At 43.3% G+C, this 13,076-nt stretch overlaps 1 protein-coding gene across 2 annotated transcripts in view; it reads left to right on the top strand.

Annotated features, from left to right (window-relative positions):
• The first annotated feature begins 388 nt into the window (after nt 1-388).
• tmod2 (tropomodulin 2) overlaps nt 389-13,076 on the top strand; it is a 60,698-nt gene continuing 48,010 nt past the window's right edge. For both annotated transcript variants that reach the window (XM_042315201.1, XM_042315202.1), the window contains exon 1: nt 389-551. The gene's annotated coding sequence lies outside the window, so the exon portion shown is untranslated. The remainder of the gene's footprint in view (nt 552-13,076) is intronic.

Here is a 13,076-nt window from a genome sequence, read left to right as displayed (position 1 = left end):
GTTTATGTAAGAGAGCTTTAGAAATAAAAAGAGAGTAATGAATCAATCTACGTGACTTCAAGGATCAGCTTACTCTCCCCAAATCCTTACCATAACCACGTAGGAGAGACACAACAGACCTTAGATCAGTGTTTTCTAGGGTAACTTCATACCTTACTCTTCTTATTATTACCTCAGTGCTTACCGCTTGTCCTACATACCTTTGCGTGCGTCCTACATTGAAACCGCTGCTGATTGGTCCTTTGCTTATCAGAGGTGGGCTGATTCGTAGAAATGGAGAAAGCTCATTGGTCAGTGATAGATCTCCTCTCCGTCTATTGGCTGAGTCGGCTTTCAGAGCTAGAGACCCAGCCGTACATTGGGTACTGTGTCCAGCGTCTCTCTTCCTGTGTTACCGCCCTTGGGGTGAGATAGAAAGTGAGTAGCAGTGAAGCCTTCGTATTCATTGGAGCAGTACAGTAAGTAACTAGCTACTGTCATTTGATAGCTTGCGCCTTCTGGAGTGAACTGAAGACGTGTGGATTGAATTTGCCCAGTCGCTGTAGATTCAGGTGAGCATCCATCGAGGTTACACATTTGTGAATCGTTTTGCCCGCTATCTAACGTTAGATACAGGCAATCGTGTGGCCATTTCACTATTTCGCTAGCCAGTTAGCTATCTGGCTATGCTAAGTTAGCTGACGTTTCGTGCTTCTCGGTCTGCCAGTGAGAGATACAAGCTTGATGTTTGTGTTGACACATTTGGTCAACTACCTAATGATCCGATGCGGATAAATGTGTGACTTGATAGCTGTAGTTAGCCAGCTAGTTATGGGATGATGTTGGACTGTGTAGGCAGTTCAGGGGCGTATTCGTTACGGAAACTGTTTACCGTTTAACAGAACAAGACGGGAGTTTCTATTCGTTCGATTTGCTTCCGTTTAGGAAACGATTTGCAACAGAATGGGCGTAATGAATACGCCCTAGTTGACGTTTTCTTGCTCTTCTCCTCTTATCTCCAATGTCTTTGGTAATAACTTTGTCACCATTGCCCTCTTAGCTCTGTTCCTCATCTCTAGTTAGCTAATCAGCTAAGTGAGTTACCTAGTTATATTATCAGACAGACAGACAGTGAGTTACCTAGTTATATTATCAGACAGACAGTCAGTGAGTTACCTAGTTATATTATCAGACAGACAGACAGTGAGTTACCTAGTTATATTATCAGACAGACAGACAGTGAGTTACCTAGTTATATTATCAGACAGACAGACAGTGAGTTACCTAGTTATATTATCAGACAGACAGACAGTGAGTTACCTAGTTATATTATCAGACAGACAGACAGTGAGTTACCTAGTTATATTATCAGACAGACAGACAGTGAGTTACCTAGTTATATTATCAGACAGACAGACAGTGAGTTACCTAGTTATATTATCAGACAGACAGACAGTGTTAGTTACCTAGTTATATTATCAGACAGACAGACAGTTAGTTACCTAGTTATATTATCAGACAGACAGACAGTGAGTTACCTAGTTATATTATCAGACAGACAGACAGTTAGTTACCTAGTTATATTATCAGACAGACAGACAGTGAGTTACCTAGTTATATTATCAGACAGACAGTGAGTTACCTAGTTATATTATCAGACAGACAGACAGTGAGTTACCTAGTTATATTATCAGACAGACAGACAGTTAGTTACCTAGTTATATTATCAGACAGACATACAGTGAGTTACCTAGTTATATTATCAGACAACAGTGAGTTACCTAGTTATATTATCAGACAGACAGACAGTCCTAGTTATATTATCAGACAGACAGACAGTTAGTTACCTAGTTATATTATCAGACAGACAGACAGTGAGTTACCTAGTTATATTATCAGACAGACAGTGTTATATTATCAGACAGACAGACAGTGAGTTACCTAGTTATATTATCAGACAGACAGACAGTTAACCTAGTTATATTATCAGACAGACATTGTTACCTAGTTATATTATCAGACAGACAGACAGTGAGTTACCTAGTTATATTATCAGACAGACAGACAGTGAGTTACCTAGTTATATTATCAGACAGACAGACAGTGAGTTACCTAGTTATATTATCAGACAGACAGACAGTTAGTTACCTAGTTATATTATCAGACAGACATACAGTGAGTTACCTAGTTATATTATCAGACAGACAGACAGTGTTACCTAGTTATTTATCAGACAGACAGACATTGTTATATTATCAGACAGACAGACAGTTTACCTAGTTATATTATCAGACAGACAGACAGTTAGTTACCTAGTTATATTATCAGACAGACAGACAAAGTCCTAGTTATATTATCAGACAGACAGACAGTGAGTTACCTAGTTATATTATCAGACAGACAGACTGTGAGTTACCTAGTTATATTATCAGACAGACAGTGAGTTACCTAGTTATATTATCAGACAGACAGACAGTGAGTTACCTAGTTATATTATCAGACAGACAGACAGTGAGTTACCTAGTTATATTATCAGACAGACAGACAGTTAGTTACCTAGTTATATTATCAGACAGACAGACAGTTTTACCTAGTTATATTATCAGACAGACAGACAGTGAGTTACCTAGTTATATTATCAGACAGACAGACAGTGAGTTACCTAGTTATATTATCAGACAGACAGACAGTTAGTTACCTAGTTATATTATCAGACAGACAGACAGTGAGTTACCTAGTTATATTATCAGACAGACAGACAGTGAGTTACCTAGTTATATTATCAGACAGACTATATTATCAGACAGACAGACAGTGAGTTACCTAGTTATATTATCAGACAGACAGACAGTGAGTTACCTAGTTAACTATCAGACAGACAGACAGTTAGTTACCTAGTTATATTATCAGACAGACAGACAGTGAGTTACCTAGTTATATTATCAGACAGACAGACAGTTAGTTACCTAGTTATATTATCAGACAGACAGACTCTTACCTAGTTATATTATCAGACAGACAGACAGTTAGTTACCTAGTTATATTATCAGACAGACAGTGAGTTACCTAGTTATATTATCAGACAGACAGACAGTGAGTTACCTAGTTATATTATCAGACAGACAGACAGTGAGTTACCTAGTTATATTATCAGACAGACAGACAGTGAGTTACCTAGTTATATTATCAGACAGACAGACAGTGAGTTACCTAGTTATATTATCAGACAGACAGACAGACAGTGAGTTACCTAGTTATATTATCAGACAGACAGTCAGTTACCTAGTTATATTATCAGACAGACAGACAGTGAGTTACCTAGTTATATTATCAGACAGACAGACAGTGAGTTACCTAGTTATATTATCAGACAGACAGACAGTGAGTTACCTAGTTATATTATCAGACAGACAGACAGTGAGTTACCTAGTTATATTATCAGACAGACAGACAGTGAGTTACCTAGTTATATTATCAGACAGACAGACAGTGAGTTACCTAGTTATATTATCAGACAGACAGACAGTGAGTTACCTAGTTATATTATCAGACAGACAGACAGTGAGTTACCTAGTTATATTATCAGACAGACAGACAGTGAGTTACCTAGTTATATTATCAGACAGACAGACAGTGAGTTACCTAGTTATATTATCAGACAGACAGACAGTTAGTTACCTAGTTATATTATCAGACAGACAGACAGTGAGTTACCTAGTTATATTATCAGACAGACAGACAGTGAGTTACCTAGTTATATTATCAGACAGACAGACAGTGAGTTACCTAGTTATATTATCAGACAGACAGACAGTGAGTTACCTAGTTATATTATCAGACAGACATACAGTGAGTTACCTAGTTATATTATCAGACAGACAGACAGTCAGTTACCTAGTTATATTATCAGACAGACAGACAGTGAGTTACCTAGTTATATTATCAGACAGACAGACAGTGAGTTACCTAGTTATATTATCAGACAGACAGACAGTGAGTTACCTAGTTATATTATCAGACAGACAGACAGTTAGTTACCTAGTTATATTATCAGACAGACAGACAGTGAGTTACCTAGTTATATTATCAGACAGACAGACAGTGAGTTACCTAGTTATATTATCAGACAGACAGACAGTTAGTTACCTAGTTATATTATCAGACAGACAGACAGTGAGTTACCTAGTTATATTATCAGACAGACAGACAGTTTACCTAGTTATATTATCAGACAGACAGACAGTTAGTTACCTAGTTATATTATCAGAAAGACAGACAGTGAGTTACCTAGTTATATTATCAGACAGACAGACAGTTAGTTACCTAGTTATATTATCAGACAGACAGACGTAGTTACCTGTTATATTATCAGACAGACAGACAGTTAGTTACCTAGTTATATTATCAGACAGACAGACAGTGAGTTACCTAGTTATATTATCAGACAGACAGTCAGTTACCTAGTTATATTATCAGACAGACAGACAGTGAGTTACCTAGTTATATTATCAGACAGACAGACAGACAGTGAGTTACCTAGTTATATTATCAGACAGACAGTCAGTGAGTTACCTAGTTATATTATCAGACAGACAGACAGTGAGTTACCTAGTTATATTATCAGACAGACAGACAGTCAGTTACCTAGTTATATTATCAGACAGACAGACAGTGAGTTACCTAGTTATATTATCAGACAGACAGACAGTGAGTTACCTAGTTATATTATCAGACAGACAGACAGTGAGTTACCTAGTTATATTATCAGACAGACAGACAGTGAGTTACCTAGTTATATTATCAGACAGACAGACAGTTAGTTACCTAGTTATATTATCAGACAGACAGACAGTGAGTTACCTAGTTATATTATCAGACAGACAGACAGTGAGTTACCTAGTTATATTATCAGACAGACAGACAGTGAGTTACCTAGTTATATTATCAGACAGACAGACAGTGAGTTACCTAGTTATATTATCAGACAGACAGACAGTGAGTTACCTAGTTATATTATCAGACAGACAGACAGTGAGTTACCTAGTTATATTATCAGACAGACAGACAGTGAGTTACCTAGTTATATTATCAGACAGACAGACAGTGAGTTACCTAGTTATATTATCAGACAGACAGACAGTGAGTTACCTAGTTATATTATCAGACAGACAGACAGTGAGTTACCTAGTTATATTATCAGACAGACAGACAGTGAGTTACCTAGTTATATTATCAGACAGACAGACAGTGAGTTACCTAGTTATATTATCAGACAGACATACAGTGAGTTACCTAGTTATATTATCAGACAGACAGACAGTGAGTTACCTAGTTATATTATCAGACAGACAGACAGTGAGTTACCTAGTTATATTAACAGACAGACAGTGAGTTACCTAGTTATATTATCAGACAGACAGTCAGTTACCTAGTTATATTATCAGACAGACAGACAGTGAGTTACCTAGTTATATTATCTGTGATCCACGAGCTTTACAGACAAATCATCATTTATTTGGTCGAAATAGTCCGTAGCTACTGAATCAGAATGATATAGAAAACTGGTGAACTAAATAAATCTTGTTATTATTATACTAGCTAGCTAGTGTGAATTAATTGACCTACTAACGTTACAGCTTGTATTGTTTTAGGGCATTGCCAAATTAGTATTTGTTGTTGTTGATCAAGGTCCCACAGCATCGCTACAGGACCTGTGGACCACAGTACCTCCCTGTCGCAACAGGGCCGCGCCTGTCTGTCAAATCACAGTTTATTTGTCACATGCGCCGAGGACAACAGGTATAGTCTGTCGTTGTCAGAACAACAAACCAATCCGTTTTGAAATTCACTCAGCTAGCTAGCTGCCCCATCTTAACTATAAGGTTTTACAGAGGTGACTCAGTTAAACGTGAGTCTTGCTCAACTCAAATCGGCATGGTTGTCATGCATTTCAGACTGTTTACCATGTAAACAAGGTGTGTGTGTGTGTGTGTGTGTGTGTGTGTGTGTGTGTGTGTGTGTGTGTGTGTGTGTGTGTGTGTGTGTGTGTGTGTGTGTGTGTGTGTGTGTGTGTGTGTGTGTGTGAGAGAAAAATAGCAGATGCGGTGTGTGTGCGCGTGCACTTCCATTGTTAGTAGCAGCAGAAACAATGCCTCATGTCCCGTGATACACCCCTGGTTCAGCAGCCCTCCACAAAAGGTGCTTATTTAGTGGCTTCCAATCCTTATCTGCCACCTGAAAGACTGCATCTCTTATGTGGTCACAACACGGCTTTGTTCTGAATGCAGGGTGTGGCCCAAGCCGTCTAGGAAAGCCTTTATAAGGAAACGTGTGAGTTAGCCCAGGTGTGAAGTTGATCACAGGCACAGATCTACAATCAGCATGTCCCCTCCAGACCCTAAGCTTTACCATTTAAAAACACTAACTTCTGTCATGCTGCCCAGTCCTGAGGGACAGTTCTGTCACTCCGCCCAGTCCTGGGGGACGGTTCTGTCACTCCGCCCAGTCCTGGGGGACGGTTCTGTCACTCCGCCCAGTCATACGGGGCGGTTCTGTCACTCCGCCCAGTCCTGCCTGCCTGTCTGTCTGTCTGTCTGTCTGTCTGTCTGTCTGTCTGCCTGTCTGTCTGTCTGTCTCCTACACGACAACAACAAATGCGTTAGCTACAGCTGATCCGGAGCAGGTTAACAGGCTCAGAGATGCCAACTCAGCATGTTGTGTGTGTGTGTGAATATCAGCCTGTTAGCAGGATAATCAGGTCTGATACTGCTCAGCCGGTTCTACTTCTGTCCGCTCCAACAGAGGGAGAAATCAGCCTGTTAGCAGGATGCTCATACTTCTACCATTAGAGTTGGGAAGGTGTAATCATTTAAACGGTTATTACACCAGATAGTGTTTGTGGGGGGAATTCTCTGCCATGTTGTTTCTGTTTGCCGCCGAGCAGAGGTTGGAGAGGACACTAACTTCTGTCACGCTGCCCAGTCCTGGGGGACACTTCTGTCACGCTGCCCAGTCCTGGGGGACACTTCTGTCACGCTGCCCAGTCCTGGGGGACACTTCTGTCACGCTGCCCAGTCCTGGGGGACACTTCTGTCACGCTGCCCAGTCCTGGGGGACACTTCTGTCACGTGTCTTGACTTCAACCCTCAAAGGTGCCTGTGTGGGTAGAGCCTGCAGACTGTGGGTAGTGAGGGGATAGTGGGTAGAGTCCGCAGACTGTGGCTAGTGAGGGGATAGTGGGTAGAGCCTGCAGACTGGGTAGTGAGGGGATAGTGTGTAGAGCCTGCAGACTGTGGGTAGTGTGTAGAGCCTGCAGACTGGGTAGTGAGGGGATAGTGGGTAGAGTCTGCAGACTGGGTAGTGAGGGGATAGTGGGTAGAGCCTGCAGACTGTGGGTAGTGAGGGGATAGTGGGTAGAGCCTGCAGACTGTGGGTAGTGAGGGGATAGTGTGTAGAGCCTGCAGACTGTGGGTAGTGAGGGGATAGTGTGTAGAGCCTGCAGACTGTGGGTAGTGAGGGGATAGTGGGTAGAGCCTGCGGACTGTGGGTAGTGAGGGATAGTGTGTAGAGCCTGCAGACTGTGGGTAGTGAGGGGATAGTGTGTAGAGCCTGCAGACTGTGGGTAGTGAGGGGATAGTGTGTAGAGCCTGCAGACTGTGGGTAGTGAGGGGATAGTGGGTAGAGCCTGCAGACTGTGGGTAGTGGGTAGAGCCTGCAGACTGTGGGTAGTGTGTAGAGCCTGCAGACTGTGGGTAGTGTGTAGAGCCTGCAGACTGTGGGTAGTGAGGGGATAGTGGGTAGAGTCTGCAGACTGTGGGTAGTGAGGGGATAGTGGGTAGAGCCTGCAGACTGTGGGTAGTGAGGGGATAGTGTGTAGAGCCTGCAGACTGTGGGTAGTGAGGGGATAGTGTGTAGAGCCTGCAGACTGTGGGTAGTGAGGGGATAGTGGGTAGAGCCTGCAGACTGTGGGTAGTGTGTAGAGCCTGCAGACTGTGGGTAGTGTGTAGAGCCTGCAGACTGTGGGTAGTGTGTAGAGCCTGCAGACTGTGGGTAGTGAGGGGATAGTGTGTAGAGTCTGCAGACTGTGGGTAGTGAGGGGATAGTGTGTAGAGCCTGCAGACTGTGGGTAATGAGGGGATAGTGGGTAGAGTCTGCAGACTGTGGGTAGTGAGGGGATAGTGTGTAGAGCCTGCAGACTGTGGGTAGTGAGGGGATAGTGTGTAGAGCCTGCAGACTGTGGGTAGTGAGGGGATAGTTGTAGAGTCTGCAGACTGTGGGTAGTGAGGGGATAGTGGGTAGAGCCTGCAGACTGTGGGTAGTGAGGGGATAGTGGGTAGAGCCTGCAGACTGTGGGTAGTGAGGGGATAGTGTGTTTGTGTCCAACCGGAGAGCTGTAGCAGAAATGGAGGAGAGGACAGACGAGGAGGGGTAGAGGGAGACGTAGGAGAGAGAGAGGGAGACAGAGACGAGGAGGGGTAGAAGGAGACGTAGGAGAGAGAGAGAGGCAGACAGACGAGGAGGGGTAGAGGGAGACGGAGGAGAGAGAGAGGCAGACAGAGACGAGGAGGGGTAGAGGGAGACGTAGGAGAGAGAGAGGCAGACAGAGACGAGGAGGGGTAGAGGGAGACGTAGGAGAGAGAGAGAGCAGACAGAGACGAGGAGGGGTAGAGGGAGACGTAGGAGAGAGAGAGGCAGACAGAGACGAGGAGGGGTAGAGGGAGACGTAGGAGAGAGAGAGAGGCAGACAGAGACGAGGAGGGGTAGAGGGAGACGTAGGAGAGAGAGAGGCAGACAGAGACGAGGAGGGGTAGAGGGAGACGTAGGAGAGAGAGAGAGGCAGACAGGGCAAGCTGCGGCTTTTTTAAAGTACCACTTTGTACCTCCTCCAACCCCACCTCACTCAATCCACGTTTCATTTCATGTTTGTTGTTTTACCACTGCAGTGACTTCCCTGTCAGCATCTCATCCTTCCATTCCTCCCTCTTTACCTCACTCTCTCTCTCTTCCTCCTTGCCTCTCACCTCTGCTCCATCTGTTTTTCATCAGGCTCTGCCTTTCCCCAGCCACTCTAGAAGGGAGTGTCCCACACCAGCAGAGCAGAGAGGAGAAGAGAGCAGGACAGAGGGAGGGAAAGAAGAGAACAGAGAAGAGCGCAGGACAGAGGAGGGAGGGAAAGAAGAGAACAGAGAAGAGCGCAGGACAGAGGAGGGAGAGATATGAGGGGATATGGGAGAGATGATAAGGAGAGATATGAGGGGATATGGGAGAGATGTGAGGGGATATGGGAGAGATGATAAGGAGAGATATGAGATGATAAGGAGATATATGAGGGGATATGGGAGAGATGTGAGGGATATGGGAGAGATGTGAGGGGATATGGGAGAGATGATAAGGAGAGATATGAGATGATAAGGAGATATATGAGATGATAAGGAGATATATGGGAGAGATGATAAGGAGAGATATGAGGGGATATGGGAGAGATAATAAGGAGGGATATGGGAGAGATATGGGAGAGATATGAGGGGATATGGGAGAGATGATATGGGAGAGATGAGGGGGAGAGATATGAGGGGATATGGGAGAGTTGATAAGGAGAGATATGGGAGAGATGAGGAGGAGAGATATGAGGGGATATGTGAGATGATAAGGAGAGATATGAGATGATAAGGAGATATATGAGATGATAAGGAGATGTATGAGGGTATATGGGAGAGATGATAAGGAGAGATATGAGGGGATATGGGAGAGATGATAAGGAGAGATATGGGAGAGATGATAAGGAGAGATATGGGGGATATGGGCGAGATGAGGAGGGGATATGAGAGATATGAGGGGATATGGGAGAGATGATAAGGAGAGATATGGGAGAGATGCGGAGGGGATATGGGAGAGATGATAAGGAGAGATATGAGGGGATATGGGGGGGATATGAGAGATATGAGGGGATATGAGAGATGAGGGATATGGGAGAGATGATAAGGAGAGATATGGGAGAGATGCGGAGGGGATATGGGAGAGATGTGAGGGGATATGGGAGAGATGATAAGGAGAGATATGAGATGATAAGGAGATGTATGAGGGTATATGGGAGAGATGATAAGGAGAGATATGAGGGGATATGGGAGAGATGATAAGGAGAGATATGGGAGAGATGATAAGGAGAGATATGGGGGATATGGGCGAGATGAGGAGGGATATGAGAGATATGAGGGGATATGGGAGAGATGATAAGGAGAGATATGGGAGAGATGCGGAGGGATATGGGAGAGATGATAAGGAGAGATATGAGGGGATATGGGGGATATGAGAGATATGAGGGGATATGAGAGATGAGGGGATATGGGAGAGATGATAAGGAGAGATATGGGAGAGATGCGGAGGGATATGGGAGAGATGATAAGGAGAGATATGAGATGATAAGGAGATATATGAGGGGATATGGGAGAGATGTGAGGGGATATGGGAGAGATGATAAGGAGAGATATGAGATGATAAGGAGATGTATGAGGGTATATGGGAGAGATGATAAGGAGAGATATGAGGGGATATGGGAGAGATGATAAGGAGAGATATGGGAGAGATGATAAGGAGAGATATGGGGGGATATGGGCGAGATGAGGAGGGGATATGAGAGATATGAGGGGATATGGGAGAGATGATAAGGAGAGATATGGGAGAGATGCGGAGGGGATATGGGAGAGATGATAAGGAGAGATATGAGGGGATATGGGGGATATGAGAGATATGAGGGGATATGAGAGATGAGGGGATATGGGAGAGATGATAAGGAGAGATATGGGAGAGATGCGGAGGGGATATGGGAGAGATGATAAGGAGAGATATGAGGGGATATGGGAGAGATATGAGGGGATATGGGAGAGATGATAAGGGGATATGGGAGAGGAGATATTGTAGAGATGATGAGGAGAGATGATAAGGAGAGATATGAGAGGTTAGTTTATCACCCCTAGGATAGTAAAGGAGAGACAATAGGGAGAGATATGAGAGGTTAGTTTATCACCCCTAGGATAGTAAAGGAGAGACAATAGGGAGAGATATGAGAGGTTAGTTTATCACCCCTAGGATAGTAAAGGAGAGACAATAGGGAGAGATATGAGAGGTTAGTTTATCACCCCTAGGATAGTAAAGGAGAGACAATAGGGAGAGATATGAGAGTTTAGTTTATCACCCCTAGGATAGTAAAGGAGAGACAATAGGGAGAGATATGAGAGGTTAGTTTATCACCCCTAGGATAGTAAAGGAGAGACAATAGGGAGAGATATGAGAGGTTAGTTTATCACCCCTAGGATAGTAAAGGAGAGACAATAGGGAGAGATATGAGAGGTTAGTTTATCACCCCTAGGATAGTAAAGGAGAGACAATAGGGAGAGATATGAGAGGTTAGTTTATCACCCCTAGGATAGTAAAGGAGAGACAATAGGGAGAGATATGAGAGGTTAGTTTATCACCCCTAGGATAGTAAAGGAGAGACAATAGGGAGAGATATGAGAGGTTAGTTTATCACCCCTAGGATAGTAAAGGAGAGACAATAGGGAGAGATATGAGAGGTTAGTTTATCACCCCTAGGATAGTAAAGGAGAGACAATAGGGAGAGATATGAGAGGTTAGTTTATCACCCCTAGGATAGTAAAGGAGAGACAATAGGGAGAGATGAGAGGTTAGTTTATCACCCCTAGGATAGTAAAGGAGAGACAATAGGGAGAGATATGAGAGTTTAGTTTATCACCCCTAGGATAGTAAAGGAGAGACAATAGGGAGAGATATGAGAGGTTAGTTTATCACCCCTAGGATAGTAAAGGAGAGACAATAGGGAGAGATATGAGAGGTTAGTTTATCACCCCTAGGATAGTAAAGGAGAGACAATAGGGAGAGATATGAGAGGTTAGTGTATCACCCTAGGATAGTAAAGGAGAGACAATAGGGGAGAGATATGAGAGGTTAGTTTATCACCCCTAGGATAGTAAAGGAGAGACAATAGGGAGAGATATGAGAGGTTAGTTTATCACCCCTAGGATAGTAAAGGAGAGACAATAGGGAGAGATATGAGAGGTTAGTTTATCACCCCTAGGATAGTAAAGGAGAGACAATAGGGAGAGATATGAGAGGTTAGTTTATCACCCCTAGGATAGTAAAGGAGAGACAATAGGGAGAGATATGAGAGGTTAGTTTATCACCCCTAGGATAGTAAAGGAGAGACAATAGGGAGAGATATGAGAGGTTAGTTTATCACCCCTAGGATAGTAAAGGAGAGACAATAGGGAGAGATATGAGAGGTTAGTTTATCACCCCTAGGATAGTAAAGGAGAGACAATAGGGAGAGATATGAGAGGTTAGTTTATCACCCCTAGGATAGTAAAGGAGAGACAATAGGGAGAGATATGAGAGGTTAGTTTATCACCCCTAGGATAGTAAAGGAGAGACAATAGGGAGAGATATGAGAGGTTAGTTTATCACCCCTAGGATAGTAAAGGAGAGACAATAGGGAGAGATATGAGAGGTTAGTTTATCACCCCTAGGATAGTAAAGGAGAGACAATAGGGAGAGATATGAGAGGTTAGTTTATCACCCCTAGGATAGTAAAGGAGAGACAATAGGGAGAGATATGAGAGGTTAGTTTATCACCCCTAGGATAGTAAAGGAGAGACAATAGGGAGAGATATGAGAGGTTAGTTTATCACCCCTAGGGTAGTAAAGGAGAGACAATAGGGAGAGATATGAGAGGTTAGTTTATCACCCCTAGGATAGTAAAGGAGAGACAATAGGGAGAGATATGAGAGGTTAGTTTATCACCCCTAGGATAGTAAAGGAGAGACAATAGGGAGAGATATGAGAGGTTAGTTTATCACCCCTAGGATAGTAAAGGAGAGACAATAGGGAGAGATATGAGAGGTTAGTTTATCACCCCTAGGATAGTAAAGGAGAGACAATAGGGAGAGATATGAGAGGTTAGTTTATCACCCCTAGGATAGTAAAGGAGAGACAATAGGGAGAGATATGAGAGGTTAGTTTATCACCCCTAGGATAGTAAAGGAGAGACAATAGGGAGAGATATGAGAGGTTAGTTTATCACCCCT

This window comes from Oncorhynchus tshawytscha, unplaced genomic scaffold, assembly GCF_018296145.1.
Source record: "Oncorhynchus tshawytscha isolate Ot180627B unplaced genomic scaffold, Otsh_v2.0 Un_contig_4109_pilon_pilon, whole genome shotgun sequence".
Lineage (NCBI taxonomy): Eukaryota > Metazoa > Chordata > Actinopteri > Salmoniformes > Salmonidae > Oncorhynchus > Oncorhynchus tshawytscha.
This window is presented reverse-complemented; position numbering and strand designations above follow the sequence as displayed.